Below are 19,297 nucleotides of genomic sequence, written 5' to 3'. Positions count from 1 at the left end.
TCTCCAGAAGCGCTGGTCGGATGAAGGGGAGATTTCAGAACTATATTCGGGACACGTAGGCGATATAAGTTTGTTAATTTCGAATTGATACGTTAGACGGTTTGGCCGCCATCTTGGATTTAAGAAAAATATTAAATAATGTTTTCTCTGGAACTGCTGAACCAAACGAATCGAAAATTTGTAATTATCATCTACCATCGTGTCTGCACGCATGGTAAAAATTATGACATCACACGTCACATGGTTTGGCGGCCATCTTGGATAGAAAAACGCACCTTTACCGATTAACACGAAACTTTACAAACGTGTTCCAATACCCAGTTGGAAGCAGAATATAAATTTCTGATGTCATAGGTCACATGGTTCGTCAGCCATCTTGGATTGAAAATGAATAAATTTTAAAAATCTTCTTCTCCAGAAAGGCAAGACAGATTAAGCCGAAACTTCACACATATATTCCCCATGACGTCCTTTCTCAAGTTTGTTAATTTGTTCTTGATTGGTCACATGGTTTGGCGGCCATCTTGAATTTACCTTAAAACCTTCAAACATCTTCTTCTCCAGAACACCTGATCTGATCAAGGGGAAACTTCACACCCCTATTGCGCATGAGTAGGGAATACAAGTTTGTTAATTTCTAATTGATAGGTCACATGGTTTGGCAGCCATGTTGAATTTAAGAAAAATATTAAATAATGTTTTCTCTGGAACTGCTTAACCTATCGAAGCGAAAATTTGCGTCTGTCATCCTCCATGATATCTGCATACATGGTAAAAAATTATGAGGTCACAAGTCACATGGTTTGGCCGCCATCTTAGATTGAAGGATAAATATTAATTCATGTTTACTCTGGAACCACTACTTCTATATATGCGAAACTTCATATTTATAATTTAGGCTACATGGGAAACAAAAGTTTAAAATTTCAACCTGATCGGCCGTGTGGTTTGGCAGCCAGAATTATTTAATTATTTGAAACTGGTCGCCAGTAATAAGGAAATTGAACGCTTTGTGCTGCCCGGTTCGTAACTCGTCTGTTCCGCGCCGTCTCGAAGCAGGCCTGTGTTTGTATCACCATTAACTAATGTTTTCTCTGGCACCGCTTATCCGATAAATGCGAAACTTTGCGACTATGATTTAAGTCTCACGTTGTGTCAGTTGTGTCAAAGGCGGACGGACTGGGTACCCGGTCATCACTGCCAGCAGTTATAAAGTGGCAGTTCTAGTTATTATTATTATTATTATTATTATTATTTTTCCGCCGGCATTTTGCGGCCTGTTTTCGCTTTAAAAATCATTTTCTCAGGAACGCAAAGTCCGATCGACACGAAATTTTCACCGTAGTATGTATCTTTTTTGATAGCACAATCACGTTATAATTATGACGTCATTGGTCACGTGGTGCGGGCGCCATCTTGAAAAAAACGATAAACTTTGGACCTCTGTATCTCGGAAACCGTGCAATGGAAAAATTTTTCGTTTAATACATTTTACTAAACTCACTATCGGGAATACGTGTGATTTTTCGTGACGTCATAGGTGAAGCGATATACCAGTGAAAATTCGTCAAGTAGAACGCCGTATAGGAAAAATCTGAAAAATTCTGAGCATCATCTACGCCTAAAATAACTGACGAAAATGTTTTTCTTGACGTCATCGATGATGTAATTCGGCCGCCATCTTGTTTTATAGTGTTTTTTTAAAAAAATCTTCTTCTCCAGAAGGGCTGGACAGATTAAGTGCGAAACTTTGCAGGTACATTCACCCTGAGGTCCTCTTTCAAGTTTGTTAATTTGTTGTTGATACGTCACATGGTTTGGCGGCCATCTTGAAAAAACCCTAAAACCTTCAAACATCTTCTTCTCCAGAAGCGCTGGTCCAATCAAGGCGAGATTTCAGCACTATATTCGTGACATGTATGCGATGCAAGTTTGTTAATTTTGAAGTGATAGGTCACATGGTTTGGCCGCCATGTTGGATTTAAGAAAAATATTAAATAATGTTTTCTCTGGAATTTCATAAGCCATCGAAGCGAAAATTTGCAAGTGCCTTCTCGCCTCAAGTCTGCATACATGGTAAAAACGTTTTACCTCAGAAGTCACATGGTTTGGCGGCCATCTTGGATAGAAAAATAGACTTTATCCGATTTACACGAAAATCGACAGACTTGTTCGGGTCGACGATCGAAAGCAGAATTTAAATTTATGATATCATAGGTCACAAGGTTCGGCAGCCATCTTGGATTGAAAATGAATAAATTTTAAAAATCTTCTTCTCCAGAAGGGCAAGACAGATGAAGACGAAACTTCACACATATATTCCTCATGAGGTCCTTTCTCAAGTTTGTTAATTTGTTCTTGATCGGTCACATGGTTCGGCGGCCATCTTGAAAAAACCCTAAAACCTTCAAACATCTTCTTCTCCAGAAGCGCTGGTCGGATGAAGGGGAGATTTCAGAACTATATTCGGGACACGTAGGCGATATAAGTTTGTTAATTTCGAATTGATACGTTAGACGGTTTGGCCGCCATCTTGGATTTAAGAAAATATTAAATAATGTTTTCTCTGGAACCGCTGAACCAAACGAATCGAAAATTTGTAATTATCATCTACCATCGTGTATGCACGCATGGTAAAAATTATGACATCACACGTCACATGGTTTGGCGGCCATCTTGGATAGAAAAACGCACCTTTACCGATTAACACGAAACTTTACAAACTTGTTCCAATACCCAGTTGGAAGCAGAATATAAATTTCTGATGTCATAGGTCACATGGTTCGTCAGCCATCTTGGATTGAAAATGAATAAATTTTAAAAATCTTCTTCTCCAGAAAGGCAAGACAGATTAAGCCGAAACTTCACACATATATTCCCCATGAGGTCCTTTCTCAAGTTTGTTAATTTGTTCTTGATTGGTCACATGGTTTGGCGGCCATCTTGAATTTACCTTAAAACCTTCAAACATCTTCTTCTCCAGAACACCTGATCTGATCAAGGGGAAACTTCACAACCCTATTGCACATGAGTAGGGAATACAAGTTTGTTAATTTCTAATTGATAGGTCACATGGTTTGGCAGCCATGTTGAATTTAAGAAAAATATTAAATAATGTTTTCTCTGGAACTGCTTAACCTATCGAAGCGAAAATTTGCGTCTGTCATCCTCCATGATATCTGCATACATGGTAAAAATTATGAGGTCACAAGTCACATGGTTTGGCCGCCATCTTAGATTGAAGGATAAATATTAATTCATGTTTACTCTGGAACCACTACTTCTATATATGCGAAACTTCATATTTATAATTTAGGCTACATGGGAAACAAAAGTTTAAAATTTCAACCTGATCGTCCGTGTGGTTTGGCAGCCAGAATTATTTAATTATTTGAATCTGGTCGCCAGTAATAAGGAAATTGAACGCTTTGTGCTGCCCGGTTCGTAACTCGTCTGTTCCGCGCCGTCTCGAAGCAGACCTGTGTTTGTATCACCATTAAATAATGTTTTCTCTGGCACCGCTTATCCGATAAATGCGAAACTTTGCGACTATGATTTAAGTCTCACGTTGTGTCAGTTGTGTCAAAGGCGGACGGACTGGGTACCCGGTCATCACTGCCAGCAGTTATAAAGTGGCAGTTCTAGTTATTATTATTATTTTTCCGCCGGCATTTTGCACCCTTTTTCGCTTTAAAAATCATTTTCTCTGGAATACTAAGTCCGATCGACAGGAAGTTTTCACCATAGTGTGTATCTTTTTTGATAGCACAATTACGTTATAATTATGACGTCATTGGTCACGTGGTACGGTCGCCATCTTGAAAAAAGCGATAAACTTTGGACATCTGTATCTCGGAAACCGTGCAATGGAAAAATTTTTCGTTTGATACATTTTACTAAGCTTCCTATGGGGAACACGTGTGATTTTTCGTGACGTCATAGGTGAAGCGATATACCGGTGAAAATTCGTCAAGTAGAACGCCATATAGGAAAAATCTGAAAAATTTTGAGCGTCATCTACAGCAAAATTCATCGACAAAAATGTTATTCTTTGCGTCTTCGATGACGTAATATGGGCGTCTTCTTGTTTTTTAGTGTTTTTTTTTAAAAATCTTCTTCTCCAGAAGGGCTGGACAGATTAAGGCGAAACTTTACAGGTACATTCCTCGTGATGTCCTCTTTCAAGTTTGTTAATTTGTTGTTGATACGTCACATGGTTTGGCGGCCATCTTGAAAAAACCCTAAAACCTTCAAACATCTTCTTCTCCAGAATCGCTGGTCCCATGAAGGCGAGATTTCACAACTATATTCGGGACATGTATGCGATGCAAGTTTGTTAATTTTGAAGTGATAGGTCACATGGTTTGGCCGCCATGTTGGATTTAAGAAAAATATTAAATAATGTTTTCTCTGGAATTTCATAAGCCATCGAAGCGAAAATTTGCAAGTGCCTTCCTCCCTCAAGTCTGCATACATGGTAAAAAAATTTTACCTCAGAAGTCACATGGTTTGGTGGCCATCTTGGATAGAAAAATAGACCTTATCCGATTTTCACGAAACTTCACACACTTGTTCGGGTCGACGATGGAAAGCAGAATTTAAATTTATGATATCATAGGTCACAAGGTTCGGCAGCCATCTTGGATTGAAAATGAATAAATTTTAAAAATCTTCTTCTCCAGAAGGGCAAGACAGATCAAGACGAAACTTCACAGATATATTCCCCATGAGATCCTTTCTCAAGTTTGTTAATTTCTTCTTGATCGGTCACATGGTTTGGCGGCCATCTTGAAAAAACCCTAAAACCTTCAAACATCTTCTTCTCCAAAAGCGCTGGTCCACTGAAGGGGAGATTTCAGAACTATATTCGGGAGAGTAAGGCGATATAAGTTTGTTAATTTCGAATTGATAAGTCACATGGTTTGGCCGCCATCTTGGATTTAAGAAAAATATTAAATAATGTTTTCTCTGGAACCGCTTAACCAAACGAATCGAAAATTTGTAATTATCATCGAGAGGGCAGTATGCACGCATGATAAAAATTATGACGTCACACGTCACATGGTTTGGCGGCCATCTTGGATAGAAAAACGCACCTTTACCGATTAACACGAAACTTCACAAACGTGTTCCAATACCCAGTTGGAAGCAGAATATAAATTTCTGATGTCATAGGTCACATGATTCGTCAGCCATCTTGGATTGAAAAACAATATCTTCAAACGTCTTTTTCTCTGAAACGACTGAACAGATCCAGGCGAAACTCGACCACTATGACCGCCTCTCCATGACGAATAAAAAGTTCCCACCCCCTTTTGAGGTACGATGCAACGTTTGGCAGCCATATTGGATTGAAGGAAAAATATTAATTAATGTTTACTCTGGTACTACTGCATCAATAAATGTGAAACATCACCTTTATGGTGCAACAGTCATGCGGAATGAGGGTTTGAAATTTCAACGGGATCGGGCCCAGGGTTTGGCAGCCATGTTGGTTTTAAGAAAAATATTAAATAATGTTTTCTCTGGAACTGCTTAACCTAGCGAAGCGAAAATTTGCACTTATCGTCTACGATTGTGTTTGCACATGTGGTGAAAATTATGACATCACAAGTCACATGGTTTGGCCGCCATCTTGGATTGAAGGATAAATATTAATTAATGTTTACTCTGGAACCACTGCTTCTATATATACGAAACTTCAAATTTCTAATTTAGCCGACATGAGAAACAAAAGTTTAAAATTTCAACCTGATCGGTCACACGGTTTGGCAGCCAGAATTATTTAATTATCTGAATCTGTTCGCCAGTAATAAGGAAATTGAACGCTTTTTGCTGCCCGGTTCGCAGCTCTTCAGTCCCACACCATATCGAAGCAGGCCTCTGTTTGCATCACTCTTCAATAATGTTTTTTCTGGAACCACTTTCCCCATGAATGCGAAACTTTGCGACTGTCATCTGCAGAAAGTCCCATGTTGTATCAAAGGCGGACGGACTGGGTACCCGGTCATCACTGCCAGCAGTTATAAAGTGGCAGTTCTAGTTAAACTATTTTATTTGTTGTTTGCTAATCGTGCTTCCACAAAACTCATTCTCGGCACCAAGTGGATAATAATCTTCCTTAAGAAACTCATTTAATTGTTCCAGGTCTTCTAGGTTAATTTTAAATGACCAATTATACCCTAAATCAATCATATTATATCCCCATTGTTCTATTCTCATACAAACGATACGCCCTTCTTAATAAAATTTTATTTTAATTGGAACTGTGAATTCTGTATGACCCGGAGATAAAATCAACACTTCTGTATCTTTAGAATACACAGCCGTTTTATTTAAGGATATATATTGTGATAAATCACTTAATCTCACCAAGTCATTTGTGTCAGTCGGGCTTGGATAATTTATTAATTTATAAGCATTTTTCATATTAATATTTTTTGCTATACTATATTTGTCGTTCAGCCTGTGCCTTTGTGTAATAATTTGATAAATCAATATCCAGTTCTTGGGATACACCAAAGATAGAACCATCTTTTCCAACATGTCATTTATATTAGATTACAAATAGTCATTAAAAAATTTATTTTTGTTGAGTTGAAATAACACATACAGACATAATTGACTACAACACTTGGAATTTAATTATTGGACTTGAAATGTTTGATAAACACAATTCTGTAAGAATTTTATTACTTCAACAGGTGGTGGAAGACCAAAACTATCAAAATAATATTTGTCTTGACTATTAAAAATACAAACCCAATGAGAATCGTTCCCATTATTATCTTCTAAGTTCATAATAATATTCTTTGTATGTTTAGACACGTTTGTTAATTCATCTCTCATACAAATAACCACATTATGAATTGTTAATTTCTTACAATGTTTGATAAGTTCTAAATTTGATGTTGTATTCTTTCCAAATTCTTTAAACCACTCATAAATGCTCATTTATTTATTAGATAGATGTAATCCATTACCCCTTTTAGTTAATTTTACACCTGCTTGTGCGAAAGAAGAAAGTATATCTTCAACTAACAATCTTGCTTTATCAGGCAGACTTTCAAGTTTTTCAGCAAAATCTACAATTACACCACTTCCATCAATTTGTTTCTCCAACTCTTTGTTATGTCTTTCCAATTCTTTTTGAGCCCGGAGTTGAGTCTTCCTTTCGTTGGCAATTTTCACCGCTGCTGAAATACCATCCGTCAATGCTCCAGCCGCACTTAAACCAGAAAATAAAGGAATTAGAAATGGGAGAAATCCTCCATTCGTCTCTCTTATTGAATATTTCTTCAACATTGGTTTTGACATTTGAATTTTACGTGAACCAGTATCATTCAAGATTTTCACTTGTTCTCTTGTGAGCAAAACATCAATTCTTACTGCTCCTTTTCTCTGAATTGTATTGACGTTAATCATACAAGGCTTTTGATTTTGAATACAAGAGGATAGTTTATGAAGATTGATTTGATTAACATATACCCCAGTTGATACTGTACCACTCATTTATTTAACAAAAAAAATTACGTGAGACTTATCATAACACAATTATATGCATTAATCTGTAATTCTGTTTCTTCCAAAAGCAAATATTATGTATCAACTTCTTTACTCTCTTCTCTTTCAATGTATAGGGAAGTATCCACTCAATTAGACTTTATAGTTTCCTTTTGAGCACTCAGGTCAAACGCATAGATTATATACAAACTTTTAAATGCTGTCATATCCAAAATAGGTTCTTTATTTCCATTGCTTTCACACACCTTTTGGTAAGACTTGTATGCATCAGCATAATCATTTTTCTCCCAATTAATTTCCAATCTATCTCGTGGATAAAATGTTCCATCGAGAGAAACACGAAGTTGTTTCACCTTCGCATTATCACTCAATGCATTATTCTTATCAGTAGCAGTATCACCATCTGGTTTAAAAAAAATGATCCACAGATATCATGGCTTTCCTTCCAGAACACCCAAATTCCACATGTAAGTGGTATGGTTCAGTTTAACATGTTGACATCTTCTTTTAAGGTATGATACATTGAGTGATTTCTTTGAGTTAAGTCTTCTATCCAACATCTCTTCTATTTTAAGATTAGGAGTATATTCACTAATATACCAACTCATTTCATCAATTACAAATTTATTCTGATTACCAAAAGCATTACCAACACCAAAAAGTAATCTATTTTCATTATCATTCCTTTGTAGTTGAAATCTAATTTTAAGACCATACAGAACTTTATCATGATCACAAAATCCAAATATACCTTTAAGAGGAACTGCCACAGTAAAACTATTACCTGCTTTTGAATCATAATTATACATTCTTTTCCTTTGACTATATCCAGGGTCTGTGTTTGTTCCCGTTGACATATCAGGAATAAAACCTTTGACCGGCCCCTTTCCCATTCTATCACCAAATGAATATAGTGTAAATTTCATCATTTCAGATGCAGCAGAGACAATCAACCACTTCAACTTCTTGTGTTCCAATGTACAAACGAACACTATCAAACATTTTCCAGAAGAAATCGTTTACGAGTGTAGTGTTTGTGTTATTCCCAGCCTTAGTGAATGTAAATTTACACAAAAAGAAACTTTTGGATAGATTCAAATAAGTTTGTTGATTATTTATTTCAAAACTTTTTGTTCCATTTGCATTCCAGTCTGTTCCAGTTATTGCATTTACCTTGAAGTAATCTTCTTTTTTAGTGTAGTTTGAGATGACAATGGTATCATCCAAATCATAGATACTATCAATTGCTTCCATACTTGTATTTATTTAGGAAAAAAGATTTTAAAACTTTTGAAACCCTGACCCAAGTATTTGAATTATTTTCTGTCGTTCTTGGGGAGACAGCTGAGTTTTGCCTTTCTTAATTTCTTTTATTGCTTGTAATTTATGAGATTCCTTTTGGGCATCTTTTATACTCTTTATAGCACCCGCTACATTTCCCACAGCAGAAGCAGTTGAACCAATTAGGTCTTTATGTTTAAGGATAGTTGAACCTATACCCATTAGAGTATCAATTATCCCATCTCCTCTAAATTGATGTCTGACACCCCTTTGTCTCTTAGGTTTATAGTATCCTCTACCAAGATACATACCTTCACCCTTGTAGTATGGGGAAAGGAACATCCCATCCCCTGTAATTATTTTAGATTTTCCCAACTCGTGTTTCCTCACAATAACCATCGTATTTATTTATTGGAAAAATTCACGTAGGTGAATTCTGATTGATATAATTTCTCCATTAAAAGAAATCATGTGATTATCTTGGTCGGTTATCCTAAAATTTACTCTGTATATGGTTTTTCCTGATACATCAAACAAAAAATCAGATTTTTGGGTTCCATATTGAATTTATAACCAATTGGGGTTGAGCATGTGCTGAATGAAAATATTGTATTTGTTCTGATTCCATCATTATAATCACCATCAATCAAATCACAGTGATTTAATACCGAATTTATTCCTGAGGATATTTGAATGACATTATCACTGTAAAACGTCCCATTCGTTTCAATATTTTTGAGGAGAAACCCAATAACTCTCTAAATGAATTATCAATTGTGAAATCAACCTTGTAGTTATTTATAAGTTTAATCGTTGATTTTGAAATATGTTTTTGAATATCTATAACAACATTTTTTGGTTCATCACCCTGTTCTTTCATAAGACGAACAATTTCGGAAGATATTTGAGAAATCTCCTATGCTCCGGGTGAAACTGTTATCGTTTTGTATCCACTTCCCGGATTATAACTAAACTTGTCATTTTTCTCGGTTATATTAAATAAGGTATCATAAGTTTCCATGGACAATAAAGACACCTCATATTCTTTTGTTGTGTCAAGTTGTAGTGGGTATGGGAATGAAGATGTGTGGTCGCTTGTTGTGAAATTAAAACTAAGGATTGTGCTTCTCATCTTATTTAAAATGAGATAAAATGTCTTTGTATTGACATTTATTAATTATTTTCATGTTCATCAACTGGTCTAAAATGGCTGATGTTTCATTAAAACAATTGTTATTTCCAGCCTTCTTACTACCGAACAGTAATAACAGTCTATGAACTAATTGTGAGGGGTCATTTGGAAGAAAACTAACACCTGAACCAAGGATACTTCAAGCCTGAATAATGTGTTTCCACTTCTCATTCTTCTTACTTTTACCAGAAAGACTAACCCTATAATTAAGAGAGTACAGCAGATCAATATATACTCCATCATCCTTATTTTCCATGTCCAATAGTTGATCAAAATACTTTGATTCATCCCTCACTGTTGAACCTTGTCTTCCATCTTTTGTGAGAAGAAACAATCTCGGAGTTAGTTTAACAGGAGATTGAGCAGAACTCAAGAACTTTAATTCATCATTAAATATCAATACCTTTTCTTGAACAAGATGAAATATTTAATTGCTGGTTGTTCTGTTGGAATAAGTCCTGCTTTGGTTTTTGAATCCGCTGAATATTCATTGTTTTGAAGAGCATTCACAACATAATCAGGGGGTTGATTAATCTCTTCCAGTTGTTGAAATAATCCTTCATCGTCATATTCTAATTCTCCTACATGCTCTAATTCTTCCTCCGTCATTTGACTGAAATCTTTTAACATTTGAAGTTTTTTAGGAGTATATTCTATTGGGGGAACTGAGTACCAGTGTACTGGGCCCGGTGTATGCCCCGGTTAGAATAGGTGTACCTTATCCCTGTGTGTCGTAAGAGGCGACCAGGGTTGCGTCAGAAAGGGCATCCGGCGTAAAAACTCATGCCAAATCATTATGCGGACAACAAAACGAATTTCCATACCAGATCGGTCGAGGCCCGGGTTACCAACGACCGCCACCGGTACGGTGGTCAGCAGGGTACCAGTGGAAATTGTGCGACTGCTGGGCGAAGGAGGAGAAGAAGATGGGGAAGGCGAGTCCGGTGGCAGTGGGAGAGGGGGAAGAGTAGAAGTGTGGAGGTGAGAGTTGGAACTCTGAATGTTGGGACTATGACTGGCAAAGGGCGAGAGTTGGCTGATATGATGGAGAGAAGAAAGGTGGACATACTGTGTGTACAAGAGACCAAGTGGATGGGGAGTAAGGCGAGGAGCATTGGAGGTGGTTTCAAACTGTACTACCATGGTGTGGATGGGAGGAGAAATGGTGTCGGGGTAATCCTGAAGGAAGATTATGTCAAGAGGGTATTGGAGGTGAGGAGAGTGTCTGACCGAGTGATGAGTGTGAAGTTGGAAATTGAAGGGGTGATGATGAATGTCATCTGTGCATATGCCCTGCATATGGGGTGTGAGATGGAGTATAAAGAATATTTCTGGAGTGAGTTAGATGAAGTGGTGGAGAGTGTATCCAAGGATGAAAGAGTGGTGATTGGAGCAGATTTCAATGGGCATGTTGGGGAAGGGAATAAAGAGGATGAGGAGGTGATGGGTAGGTACGGTCTCAACAAGAGAAATGTGGAAGGGCAAATGGTGGTAGAGTTTGCAAAAAGAATGGAAATGGCAGTGGTAAATATGTATTTCAAGAAGAAGGAGGAACACAGGGTGACATACAAGAGTGGAGGAAAGTGCACACAGGTGGATTACATCTTAAGCAGGAGATGCAACCTGAAAGAGATTAGAGACTGTAAGGTGGTGGCAGGGGAGAGTGTAGCTCGACAGCATCGATTGGTGGTCTGTAGGATGATTTTGGAGGTGAGGTTGAGGAAGAGAGTGAGGGCTGAACCAAGGACCAGATAGTGGAAGCTGAAGGAGGAAGACTGTTGCGTGGAATTTAGGGAGGAGGCGAGACAGGTGTTGGATGGTGGTAAAAATGGGTGGGATGATTGGGCAACTACAGCAGAAGTGGTGAGGGAGATAGCTAGGAAGGTACTTGGTGTGACATCTGGACAGAGAAAGGAAGATAAGGAGACTTGGTGGTGGAACGAGGAAGTGCAGGAAAGTATAAGGAAGAAGGGGTTGGTGAAAAAGAAGTGGGATAGTCAGAGAGATGAAGAAAGTCGGCAGGAGTACAAGGAGTGGCGGCGAAAGGCAAAGAGGGAGGTGGCAAAGGCTAAGAAAAAGGCATATGACGAGCTGTATGAGAAGTTGGATACAAAAGAAGGGGAAAAGGATTTATACCGATTGGCAAGACAGAGGGACCGAGCTGGGAAGGATGTGCTGCAGGTTAGGGTGATAAAGGACGCAAATGGGAATGTGCTGACGAGCGAGGAGAGTGTGTTGAGAAGGTGGATGGAGTACTTTGAGGAGCTGATGAATGAAGAAAATGAGAGAGAGAGAGAGAGAGAGAGAGAGAGAGAGAGAAAGAGAGAGAGAGAGAGAGAGAGAGAGAGAGAGAGAGAGAGAGAGAGAGAGAGAGAGAGAGAGAGAGAGAGAGAGAGAGAGAGAGAGAGAGAGAGAGAGAGAGAGAGAGAGAGAGAGAGAGAGAGAGAGAGAGAGAGAGAGAGAGAGAGAGAGAGAGAGAGAGAGAGAGAGAGAGAGAGAGAGAGAGAGAGAGAGAGAGAGAGAGAGAGAGAGAGAGAGAGAGAGAGAGAGAGAGAGAGAGAGAGAGAGAGAGAGAGAGAGAGAGAGAGAGAGAGAGAGAGAGAGATAGAGAGAGAGAGAGAGAGAGAGAGAGAGAGAGAGAGAGAGAGAGAGAGAGAGAGAGAGAGAGAGAGAGAGAATATATATCAGGAAGTGGGGTGGATCAGTAAGGATGAAGAGGATGAAAAGTGGAAAGGCGGTTGGCCCAGATGATATACCAGTGGAGGCATGGAAGTGCTTTGGAGAGATGGCAGTGGGGTTGTTAACCAGATTGTTTAATAAAATCTTGGAAAGTGAGAGAATGCCGGAGGAGTGGAGGTTCAGTGTACTGGTTCCGATTTTCAAGAACAAGGGTGATGTGCAGAGCAGTGGTAATTACAGAGGGATAAAGTTGTTAAGCCACACCATGAAGTTGTGGGAAAGAGTAGTGGAAGCTCGGTTGAGAGGAGAGGTGATGATTTGTGAGCAGCAATATGGGTTTATGCCAGGAAAGAGCACCACTGATGCGATGTTTGCTTTGAGAATGTTGATGGAGCAGTATAGGGAAGGCCAGAAGGAGTTACATTGTGTGTTTGTGGATTTAGAGAAAGCTTATGATAGGGTGCCAAGAGAGGAGTCATGGCATTGTATGAGGAAGTCGGGAGTGGTGGAGAAGTATGTGAGGGTGGTGCAGGATATGTATGAGGACAGTGTTACAGCGGTGAGGTGTGCGATAGGAATGACGGACCAGTTGAAGGTAAAAGTGGGATTGCACCAAGGATCGACTCTGAGCCCTTTCCTGTTTGCAATGGTGATGGACAGGTTGATGGACGAGATCAGACTGGAGTCTCCATGGACTATGATGTTCACAGATTACATCATGATCTGCAGAGAGAGTAGGGAGCAGGCTGAGGCGAGCCTCGAGAGGTGGAGGTACGCACTGGAGAGAAGGGGAATGATAGTCAGTAGGAGTAAGACGGAGTACATGTGCGTAAATGAGAGGGAGGGTGGTGGTATGGTGCGGTTGCAAGGAGTTGAGGTGGGGAAGGTGGATGGGTTAAAATACTTGGGATCAACTGTCTAAAGTAACGGAGAGTGTGGTAGAGAAGTGAAAACGAGAGTGCAGGCAGAATGGAGTGGGTGGATAAGAGTTGCAGGAGTGATTTGTGACTGAACGGTAGCTGCAAGAGTGAAGGGGAAAGTATATAAGACGGTAGTGAGACCAGCTATGTTGTATGGTTTGGAGGCGGTGGCACTAACAAAAAGACAGGAAGCGGAGCTGGAGGTGGCAGAGTTAAAGATGCTGCGATTCTCGTTGGGAGTGACGAGGATGGACAGGATAAGGAATGAGTATATTAGAGGGACAGCGCAGGTAGGACGGTTTGGAGACAAAGTGAGAGAGGCAAGATTGAGATGGTTTGGACATGTGCACAGGAGGGAAGCGGAGTATATCGGGAGAAGGATGCTGAGGATGGAGCCGCCAGGCAGGAGGAGAAGAGGAAGGCCAAAGAAGAGGTTCGTGGATGCAGTGAGGGCGGACATGCGGGTGGTTGGAGTGACAATGGAAGATGTGGAGGATAGAGCGAAATGGAGACGGTTGATCCGCTGTGGCCACCCCTAACGGGAGCAGCCGAAAGAAGAAGATTCTATTGTGGGAACTGTGGAAACATCTATAATTTTTTCTTGGGAAGTTTTTAAAAGTGGTTTAAAAAATTTATCTTGTTTTCTTTCAAATGCTTCTTCACCCGTTAGTTTCTGTCTGCGTTTCTTCTTTGTCTTCCTGTTGTTTTACAACTTTTGAAACCAACTCTTGATGCTTCTTAAATCTTCTTGCTCTTTCTTTCGCATCCATTTATTTATTGGAAAATATCATTTAATGAATTTAAAAGATCAACATGGAAATTTTCCTTTTCTTCATTATTAAAGTAGGTGTGTTCAAATAAATCCTTTTCTTTCAATATTTCATCAAATTCTTTATTAACATTAACACGAGTTGTAATTTCTTCTTCACTAATACTTGTATCTCTGCTTTTCATACATTTGCGTTGAGTTTCCTCATCAACATCAAAACCGAATGATAAAATCTTAACCCTGCTCAGATGTTTAATAATTTGTCTCATTCCTTCTGGATTAGTTTCTAATATCCCAAGACCACCAGATTTAGTTGTTTAACTCACTCTTACAATGTGAATATTTTGTTGTACCAAGATAAACTTCCTCAAATATTTGACCTTCATTCCTCAATTGCATATGTTCCTCTACTGAAATATAGTAATAATCTTCACCTTCTACTTCTCCAGGTCTTATTGCTCTCGTTGTTGTAGATACAATGCATATCACGGGGTGTTTTTAAAGTAAATTTACAATATTCTCATTTGTACTATACAAGAACCTTGATTTATGAAAGTTTTTTTTTTTCCAGAAGCAGATTTACCCACAAGATTTATGATAATAGTTGTCATGTATATATGTAATTGTTTATAAAATAAAAAAAAATATATCCCTTAATATCTCATCTTTTTTCACAACAATATATTTATATTTTTCAGTCATGTGTTTCATATAATCCCCAAATTCCTTTTTACTACATAATGTAGAACAATTATCTCTCCAAAAATTGCTTATATATATTGAATTTAACTTGATTAAAATAAAAGTATGAGCATTGTTTCTTATGGAACGACGAGGGAGTTGAAAGTATGATTGACTAAGATAAATACAATTACAAGAAGAATGTCTCCCTCTTGTGCAGTAGCTGTCCATTACCATTTGGTTTCTCTCAACACAATCATCAAAGATAACGAGGTTCTTTTTTGATTTATCCAAATCTTGGGGAGAAGGTATATCATCCGTATTATCACTAAGAATACAAGTTATCGGTTTTGATTTCTTTTTATATCTCTGTGTATCACAAAATAGTTGTATTATATCTTCAATGTTGTAATCATTTTGTTTGTTTTGAAGTTTAAATAAATCAATTATATCTTCTTTTTGAAGACCAGCATTAAAACCTTGTGAGAGTAGTTGATACTCAGGTTGAAAACTTGACTTTGTGAAAATTATTAAATTATCATAATGTAAAAAGTTGGGAGTAAGGAGCATCTTTAAAAGTTAGCAGGTTTTTCCACATCCACTTGAACCAACTATGAGACATCTTAATGAATTTGGAAGATTTTTATGGTTGTTACATTTTATCTTATTTTCCAAAATGGGTAAAGAATCATCAATTTATATCTTTGGAAAACAGGTTATTTAATTTATTATTGGCCTTTTACGAAACTCTATATTTTATCCTAAGTTCGGGTTTAATTTCAAGATAATCCATTATTTTATTTATACAATATCTTGTGTTGATATTTCCCTGAAAATGACAATCGTGAATAATATATAACAACAATCCTTTGAACATTTCTCTTATATGTTCAGTTTCTTCCATTGTAAGGAAAGGTGTGTTATCACCCTCACACTTTACATTCATTTCTCTAATCAATCTTGTAAAGCAATTCATTTTTGGTGTAAATCTAAAAGAATCATTTTCCTTTTTATATTTTTTATTATCATTAATTAGAATATAATCACAGAATATACATTGTTTATAGGCTTTTGACTCTGTGTTTAATCCCCGTCTTTCATGTGCAGGACAATTCTCAAATATGTCATATGGAGAATCAGGGAATTCAAGAGGCTCAAAATCTAGCATATTTATAAAGTAAAACTTTACTTCAACTAAAATTCATCTTCGGTATCATCTTCGGTACTTTCGCAATCATCTATAAAACTACTTTCATAAATATCGTTTGAACACAAACTCTCAGTATCATAACTGTCATTTGAACACAAACTCTCAGTATCATAACTGTCATCACTTTCATAATCTTCAAAATCTTCAGTTGAATAATAACTCATATTTAATTAGTTGAAAAAACATTACCATCAATATATAGATACTTTTTTCATTAACGGATTCAATTACGACATTTTTTGTATTAAAGGTAATTTTAAAATGATCCTTAACTACTATTGAACGAAATGTCATTTCACCTGATATATTAACATCCTTCATTTCATCAGGATTTACATCTTTAGGGTTGTTGAAAAAAAATACAAATTTCTCCTTGCATATTACAGATGGTCTTATCTTTTCTTTCTAAAGCTTCATCCATAAGGTTTTTATTTTTTGATACTTTTTCTTGTTTCATTGCTTTTTCTAGTTTTGAATATATTACCAGAAGGAGAGGAGAAACTTTTGTTAAAGATACTTTAATTGATGTTCTTCCAGATATACTAAAAGCCCTTCCACTGAAGTAAATTGAAGAACTCATATTATTCACCATAATTGTTTTTATCCAATAGTTGTTATATTTATCTTTGTTCAATTTTACATCCTTGACATATTTCTCAGTATCTTTTACAAATGAAGAGATTGATTGAAGCTTGTCTTTTGTGTTTTGTTACATTGTATTTATTAAGTGAAAAAAGTTGGAGGATAAAATGGTTTTAAGCACAGATTCACCTATTAATTAAACTAAATTTTCATCAAGAAAATTTTATTTTCAGCAAAGTTTTATTATATAAATATGGTGAATACAACGCACTGCGATGTTTGTAATCACGAATATAAATATTATAAAAAAAAACACCTTCAAACCAACAAACATACATTCAATCTTTTCAGACAAATATCTCCACTTGACCAAGAAACAAAATATTGTGATAGATGTGATAATGATATTCTTCAATTTTTTTGATAAAAAACACCTTCAATCACGCAAACACAAGAACAATGAAGAAAGGGAAGCTAAATTCTCCATTGAAAACACTGATGGGGCATTTAAAGGGCATATAAAAATAAGATTGTTTCGTTTTTCAAGCCCCTGGACCATCTTCGATCATGGAAGCTGTTGATATGGTTAAACAAAGTAGTGAGACTATAATTAAAAACACATTAAGTGAAATGAAAACTTTTAAGTTTTATATGGGGGTAAAATTGAAAATGGTAAGACAAGACGATGAAACTACTCCCTATATGAGGACAAACCTTCACTTTATCTCATCATTTCAAGATTTTGTAAGATGTGATGTTTACGATGAACTCCAGAGACAAGAACAAGATGTTGATAACACTCTAGTAGGTAGTGGATTTACTATTACAAAAATAATCTTTTTAGATATACACATCTTAAAATCAGATCCTCTTCAAGCTTCTTCTTGTATTGATTTACCAAAAGATATAAAACTTAAGAACATGGTTGTTAATATTCAAAACAAAGATAATAAATGCTTTCTATGGTCTGTTCTTGCTCACTTACATCCTCCACAATGGAATCCTGAAAGGGTTGAACATTATAAGAAATACGAGAATGCATTAAATGTTAAAGATTTAAAGTTTCTAATGTCATTGAGAGATATTCCTAAATTTGAGAAAATGAATAATCTATCTGTTAATGTATATGGATTAACGGATACAAACAAAGTTCAGATATTTAAAATTTCAAACAACGATAAAAATGATGAAACACACATTGACCTTCTCCACTTTACTTCAAAGGAAAAATCACATTATGCTTTCATCAAAAATTTCTCAAGATTAACCAAATCATAACTATATAAGAGAAAATGTAAAACGTATCCTTGTAAGAGATGTCTCAACTCCTGTCACACAAAATAACGATCAAATCAACATTCAAAATATTGTAGTAATCATAAATCAACCGTAATCAATTTACCAAAAGCAGGTTCAAACATATCATTCAAAGATTTTAACAAATCTATAAAACATCCGTTTGTGATATATGCTAGTTTTGAAAGTATCCTTGAAAAGATAAATACTGTTTCTCCAAATCCAAAGAAATCATACACAAATAAATATCAAAATAAAAACATACTCCTTGTGGTTTCTGTTATTAAATTTAATCATCTGTTGGTGATAAATACAAGTTAGAACTTTATAGAGGAGAAGATGCCTCAGAGGAGTTTGTAAGATGATTGGAAAAAGACTGTATAAGACTAAGAGAAATAATGGTGAAAACCTATCAACCAATGTCATTAACAAAGCGAGAGAAAAAGGAATTTAGAAAGAACAGTATCTGTCATATTTGTGAGGAGAAAATTGAGGGAGACGTCAAGGTTAGGGATCACTGTCATCTTACTGGTAAATATAGAGGTCCAGCTCATTACCGTTGTAATCTTAATTACAAGCCTCCAAACTTTATTCCTGTCTTTCTTCATAACAACGCTCACTATGACACACATCTATTTATAAATGAACTTTCAAAGACATCTGGAGATATTTCTGCCATTCCTAACACAGATGAAAAATACATCTCATTCACAAAAACAATTCATACATCCCCCATAACCCATATCAGATTTCTTGACACATACAAGTTTATGTCAAGTCCATTATCTAACTTCGTATCAAATATTAAAAACTTCCTGAATCTTAAATCGCATTTCTCAAATCAAGAAGAGATTGATCTCTTATCACAAAAGGGAACTAGAACTGCCACTTTATAACTGCTGGCAGTGATGACCGGGTACCCGTACACGATGCCTTTCATACGACGTGAGATTAAACGACGGTCGCAAAGTTTCGCGACGATAGGATGAGCGGTTCTGGAGAAAACGATATTTAATGTTGTTCTTGAGTCCGACGTGGCTGCCGAACCGTGTGACCTATCGGTTAGAAATTAACAAACTTATATTCACCGCTCGGGTGCGATACGTACGTGAAGTTTCCCCTCGATCTGACCGGCCGTTCTGGAGAAGAAGATGTTTGAGGGT

At 36.8% G+C, this 19,297-nt stretch overlaps 1 long non-coding RNA gene across 2 annotated transcripts in view; it reads right to left on the bottom strand.

Annotated features, from left to right (window-relative positions):
- Positions 1-17,112: 17,112 nt before the first annotated feature.
- Positions 17,113-19,297, bottom strand: part of LOC147013929 (uncharacterized) — a 57,869-nt gene continuing 55,684 nt past the window's right edge. For both annotated transcript variants that reach the window (XR_015050569.1, XR_015050568.1), the window contains one exon: positions 17,113-17,841. This is a non-coding gene — a long non-coding RNA (uncharacterized LOC147013929). The remainder of the gene's footprint in view (positions 17,842-19,297) is intronic.

The sequence above is a fragment of the Eptatretus burgeri genome, chromosome 13, assembly GCF_056783735.1.
Source record: "Eptatretus burgeri isolate ZD-2024b chromosome 13, Ebu_testis_v1, whole genome shotgun sequence".
NCBI lineage: Eukaryota > Metazoa > Chordata > Myxini > Myxiniformes > Myxinidae > Eptatretus > Eptatretus burgeri.
This window is presented reverse-complemented; position numbering and strand designations above follow the sequence as displayed.